This window comes from Dipodomys ordii, unplaced genomic scaffold (assembly GCF_000151885.1).
Source record: "Dipodomys ordii isolate 6190 unplaced genomic scaffold, Dord_2.0 Scaffold17, whole genome shotgun sequence".
Lineage (NCBI taxonomy): Eukaryota > Metazoa > Chordata > Mammalia > Rodentia > Heteromyidae > Dipodomys > Dipodomys ordii.
In genome coordinates, this window is record NW_012267233.1 from 7,627,896 (window position 1) to 7,634,876 (window position 6,981).

General features: G+C 35.4%; 1 pseudogene; it reads right to left on the reverse strand.

The window, feature by feature from the left end:
• Positions 1 to 741: 741 nt before the first annotated feature.
• Positions 742 to 1,604, reverse strand: LOC105982708 (annotated as a pseudogene).
• Between the last annotated feature and the right edge of the window lie 5,377 nt (positions 1,605 to 6,981).

Below are 6,981 nucleotides of genomic sequence, written 5' to 3' on the forward strand. Positions count from 1 at the left end.
AAGAAATGTACTCATTATCTTGCCCATGTAATTGTAACCCCTCTATGCAGTATTTTCACAATAATAATAATAATAAAGGGAAAGGAAAATGAAGAATTTTTCTCACAATGCACATCATAATCAGGCTACACCATTTTCTAATTACCATGCTTATTATGATCATGGGCACCATAAATATTAATCATCTTCTGTTGCTTAAGCATGGCTGGCTGAGGATAAATTATTACGCATTCTTATGGCCAACTGCCATCTAAGTATATATGATGATGCATACATATGAAGATACATAGTGAAGATTTTTATCTAATCAAAGTTTTAGAATTTTTTATTAATGTTTTTATTGTGAAAATACCGTACAGAAGGGTTATAATTACATGAGCAAGGTAATGAGTACATTTCTTATCAAGCATTGTTGCCTCCTCCTTTGTTTCCACTTCCCCTCCCTGACCTCCCATCTCCCCCCTCTCCTGCCAAAGTTGTAAAGTTCCTTTTTCAACATAGCATCTTGTACACAGAATAGTTTGCAACCATTCCACCTAAAAGGAAAAAGTTTATGTAAGTATCTTTAATTCCATATCCACAAATAGCTACCCTTTTCTTTGTCTTCTCAACACCATATCATTTTAATTATGACCACTGCCTGGTACAGGGAAAACTAACAAGTATTTTTATGCATCACTGCAATATTGTATTCCTGATAATTTAAGTATACCAAACTATGAATAAATGAGTGATGCATGCCTAGAAAGTACCATGGTTTATACTATCAGTGGCCACTGACTTAGTACTAGTCCACGACCTTGATCTAGATTTTGACCTAGACCTAGACTGTGATGTTGACTGAGATTTGGATCTAGGTGGTTCTTTTTTCCTTGATTCCTTTTTATATCTTGAGCCAGACTTATAATGTGTTTTGGAATCTGTTTGAGAGGTGCTTCTAGTTTTGGTGTGAGATGCAGACATAGAATGAGATTTAGCCTTCATTTCTTTTCTTGGACTGGGACTTGGACCATGATCTTGAAATAGATTTAGATGTTGAAAAAGATGGATTTCGGTGTTTGAATCTATCACTGTCGGAATGGCTTCTGCTACGCCGTGGTCTTCCAGTCGGTCTACTGTTTCTAGGACTGTAAGATCTTCTGTATTTAATCAAAAGACAGACTTCTTGATCTCCTCCACTCATATAACTTCGGCTTCTAGAACGTCTGTATCTGTCATAGTCATCATACCATGAAGCTGTACACATTCCTCCCTTCCTTGGCTTTCATTTGGTTTGGTGTCTTCCGATCTCCCTGTGCAAACTGTATTTCAATTTGACATCCACAAATACACTTTCTGTCCAAATTCTGGAAAGCATCTTCAGCATCACGAACATCCTCAAATTGAACATAAGCAAATCCTCTTGGACGTCGAGGGTAGAAATCAAGTGGAACATACACATCAACTATAGGGCCATAACGACCTCTGCCACATTCCTGACGAACAGGGACCTGTTCGGGGGACACAAGTAGCGCGACAGGCCGGGGGCGTGAAGTCTCGGCCAGGGGCACTAACGGGCAGAGAGAACCGTCCGCAGCTCCAGCAGCGGCTCCCCTAGCTACCATTATTATTTCCTTTCATGCTGCAAAAAAAAAAAAAATACACACTGAAGAATTACAGTATAAAGTAAATGAAGTCCTTTTCTTTCATTCTTGCAAAGCATGTCCAGACTTCCTGGGGGGACCTACATACTGAAAACCGTCCCAGGTACATTTGGCATGGCATTGGACATGAGAAACTGAGCCCATCTCTTCAAGAAACTATGCTCTAGTTGGCTAGGAAAAAAGTAAGTGAGAGAATCAAGAAGTGTCATGAAGAAGACAAAATCCAGTTTAAAGGATGATTGCTACCACGGGATGATATAAAGGTCGCTCTGGGGATAAGCACATTCTAGTAAGAGAAACACTTAGAAATAGTTCCCTACTATGAGGATGGGTTTAGAATATTTAGGTAGCAGGAATATAGTGAAGGGAAGCTTTTGGGAATTTGCAATAGAAAGCCTGTAGAAGATTTTTTTTTATCAAGAAAACAAAAGGATCTGATTTATGATAGAGTGTGTTCACTCATGCAGGGATCTAGGAGAACAGGTAATAGAGCATGGCCAGCTAGTGTCTTTCACGGTCATCCAGATAGGAGGTGCTGGTGGCTCAGACTACATGTGGCAGTGAAGATGATAAAGTGATTGCAAGCATAGCAAGGAGATAGTTCTTGTTGCCAAGTCAGGTGTGGTGAGGAGGAAAGAGAAAGAATCAATTCCCAGGTAATTGCTGTTAACAGGTGGTCTGCATCCATTACATGTTCTTTTGCCCTGTGCCCCACTATGATCTATCTGTGCCATCATTCTTGAATACCTTAACTATTGATAATAGCAGCCATCATTACCACATAGCTGATGCTTTATATAGATAATCCAAATTAATGTGTGCTCACTTAGCAACCTTATGAAATGACTATATGCTGTTATTAGTCCCATTTTATAAATAAGGAAATACAATTAGATGTTAAATGGCTTATTTAAATTCACACAGCTATCAAGTGGCTGGAGTAGAAAGCAATCAAACACAGGCTTATATGACATTAAAACCTGTGATACTTTAATCACTAATGATGTATGCGACAAATGTGCCTACATTTGTTTAACATATTCCCCTTGTTAAATGTTTAGTATGATTTCTGTTCAGCCTTGCCAAAAAGTGATGCTACTATAAGCATTATTGGACATATTTTGTAATCATTTCTTTAAGGTAAATTACTAAAAATGACATACGGAAAATTTTAAGAATTTTGATACATAGATGAAATTGGTATATTTTCCAATTTTATCAATTTGAAGTATTCCCAAGAAGGGATGCAACCAATTTATGCCTCATTTACTCTAAAGGCTTGCATTATATCTCGACTATTACCATCAACCTAGTAAGAAAAAACACTAGGATGTGAAAGCAAGTAGGCTGACACCCAGTGTCAGTTCTTAACCAATACATTATACATTTTTCTCATTCTTTAATAAAATATGGACTCAATGAGTTATAGACTTTTTTATAAAAAATTAATTGTGTAATCCAGGACCAATTTTGAGTAATCAAACTTTTTACAAGTGAGCTGAAATATGTGAAATACCAAGTTAATAATAAGTTTAGTGTTGTTATTATTATTTAACTATTTAATATGTGCAACATAAATCACGGAGTCACCATCAGTATAAACTAATAAGCACTGTATCCTTGTATTTTAGTGGAGTAATTCTATTTAGATACAATTATGTGAAGGTCTACATTAGTTTGAGGATTGTTGTTCTAGCCAATTTTGCCACTATATTAATGGATTAACACAAATAAACATTTATTTGTGCCCCACATTGAATCCAAAACACTTTTGCTGTTTGCCAGTGGTTCTCCTCCATGCAGCGGGTCAGGGACCATGATTCCCATGCAGAGGCTCCAGTCCTACAACACCTCCTGGCAAGGTGTATATGCTGGTCTCTTTCAAGATTATAGAAGATAAAAGGAAGGTGACCCGTCCCCCACCACCATGAGGAGTTTTTTAAAGAAGATAGCGAATTACCCAAAATGGAACCCATCCATGTGCCCATATCTAACTGAAGATGACACTGGGAAAAGCAAGAAGAGAAATGGCTTGCTTAAAAACCACTGAAAGAAAACCCTGCTCTCCCTTCCCCTCCCCAAATTAGAAAAATGTATACACAAGATGCCGGGCACCAGAATCAAATACAGTGAAAACAGGGGTTATCCTGTGGGGGAGGAACACACCAAAAAAACAAAAAAATCACCTAGTACATTGTAAATACATTAAAAACAATAGCAAGCAAGAAAAAAAATTGTGACCCTATCTTGGGGTTCATTTCGCTTAACATCATCTTCTATGGTCATATGTACATAGCTTTTGACCTTTTCTGCATAAACTTATATTAGTTATTGCAAATAAGGGAAACCATGGTCCTATGTTTCTTTGAGCCTGGCTTACTCATTACCTTACTCATGTAACAGTAACCCCTCTGTGCAGTATTTTTACAATAAAAAATATTTAAAAAAGGGATGGAATAACAATGATTAAAAACAAACGTACTTATTGCCTTACCTTTATAACTGTAAGCCACAAGCTCATCACCTTTTCAATTAAATAAATAAATAAACAAATAAAACAGAGAACTGTTCTACTGTGAGAAATGGCAGGGGGAAAAGAAAAAGAAAACCCTGCTCTCCTAGCCACAGTCTATTAAAGAGCTTATCTTTCTTCCTGATCCATCTGTGTACACTAAGGACAGCTGATTCAGCCAGTAGCATGTATCTTCCTCATTATTATTCTTTCTCAAAATTATCATGACTATTCTAATAAATTTACAATTCTTCTCTCATAAAAGTCAAATCATAAAATAGAAATCTATATACAGCATAAAAATCCCTTAATATCATAGGAAACCAAACACTTCGTATTTGTGAGTATATCAAATTGGCTACCATTTAAAATAATAACCAAAGCTTTCAGGATGCAATAAAATGTTCTTAATCTTACTAGTGATAATGTACATCATATAAACTTTTTGTAGGAGTGATGAGGATTTTGGAAACGTGAAACAAATTACAAGTGGTCTATTGCCTTTTATCACTTATTTACTTTATTCTTTCTTTTTAATGAAAACGATTTCTAAAATCTGATCTTTTCCTTTCACTATGACTATGTTGGTATAATTTGTGGAGGGGAAGGGAAAAAACAAGTTGTTTAAATAGGGATACAGGACCCATTGCAACAATGAGATGTACAAGAGGTTATGTCGAAAAACGAACTTTACAACTTTGGCGCGGTGGGGGATGGAGGGTGGGAGGGGATGGGTAGGGGAAACAAAGGAGGAGGCAACAATGCTTGATAAGAAATGTACTCAAGTTGTTAGATAAATAAGCTAGATAACCCACTCCAGTTATTACGACAGACTTTATAAAACTGCAATTGCTTCTAATGCAGAATTTTGTTTTTAAAGGAAGGGACTACTTTCACAAATACCTCTGTGTCTTATGCACGGTCGGCACCCTCAAAATTACGAGATGGCAGAGGTAGTAGTAGCCAGGGTTGCTCCGGTCAGCAGTGGATCTAAGGAGACGTAGGAAGTATATGGACAGTACACGTAGCCACAGTCCCTCCCGAATGGCCGTTAGCAATTCTGACCAGCGCTGAAGAAACAAACCAAAGACCTACAGTGTATGTTAACTTTAACTTTTTGTAGACCATGCTTTATGGGTGACCTTTCGGTTTTGCCAAAGGGCTGATACATTTCAACATTTTGAAAACATCAGTGTTAACTTTGAGTTGGCAGATGCAACCTGCCCAGCCGTTGTTTGGTACCTTTCAATAAAACTATTGAAATGCAAAAAAAAAAATTAATAAAATTAAATTTAAAAAAAGAAATGTACTCATTACCTTACCCGTGTAATTGTAACCCCTCTGTACGGTATTTTCACAATAAAAAAAAAATCTCTAATTCAATGCTGTGTTGTCACTGCTATTACTTTCTAGATCATCCATTCTCTATAGGTTTAATTTCTAATTTAGTCAAGAGGTGTTTAGAAGAGTACTTAAATTAAAAGCACTTGGAGTTCATTTCAATTAGCATCATTCTATATGGTCATATGAACATAGCTATTGAGCTATTAGGATCTTCTGCTAAAATATCCTAGACATATATTAATTACTACAAATGAGGAAAACCATGGAACCTTTGTCTTTGGGTTACAATAGTTATGTACATGTGAGCATATAAAATAATACTAATCAAAATGAACTCCGATATGGAAATGAGGTTTTTTAATGTGCTGTGTGAAGTTATTTCTTTTTTCATTTTTCCCCCCTTTTTATACCCTGCTGTCACTGTTTTTTTGTTGTTGTTGTTGGGTTTTTTTGGTACCCTGTGTCATGTACATGCATTTATCTGATTTGGAGAAGGGATGGGGATTCAAAAAATCGTGAGACAAAGGACAAAAGGTGAACCAATACAACAGCAATACTCACAAGACACTATGTTGGAAATGAACTTTACAACTTGGGGAGAGGGAAGTTGAGGGGGAGGGGAAGTGGGAGAAAATGAGGGAGGGGCTAACACTGTTAGATGAGAAATGTACTCACTACCTCACTTATGTAACGGTAACCCCTCTGTATATCACCTTTAGAATAAAATAAAAAATTAAAAATAAATAAATTAGAAGTAGTTGCAAATTCATAAAACATTTAAATTTATTACATTGTCATTTGAAGAATATGGTCTATTTAAATTGTTTTGGGAAATGTAATGCAGATTTTATGGCCCTACATAAGATCAACTTGACAAAGATTTTATGGCATACACTAAAGAAAGGATGAAATTTTTTTATATTTAGGACAAAATATTAGATATACATGCACATACATATGCATGTATAAATCAACTTTATCCATACAAGTTAAAACATTTGATAATTATTTGCCTCTTTTGGGCACATTTAAGTCTTCTATAACCAGTTCACCATCCTAAAGCCAAATATTCCAAATGTAAAATGCTCTAAAATCTGAAAACTTTTGAGAATGAACATTTCCTGCACAAAATTACACAAAGTTATAAAGTTATATTCGATATATATGTGTGTGTGGTTGGTATAAAATATAATCAATGTCATGTTTACACTTGGGTCACATTCCCAATATATTTCATTAAACATATGCAAATATTGAAAAATCCAAAATGACCTGAGCTGTGAAACACTTCTGATCCCAAATAGTTCAAATAAGTGGTACTTAATCTCTACTATATTTCTTATATTTATTTTTATATTTTGATAACTTTTATAATTGAGTTATACATTTTAAACATTTTTATACATTTTATATTTATATCTGCATTGATGTAGTTTTAGTGCTCACTTTAAGTCAATTCATATATAACTTTTTAAATTATTA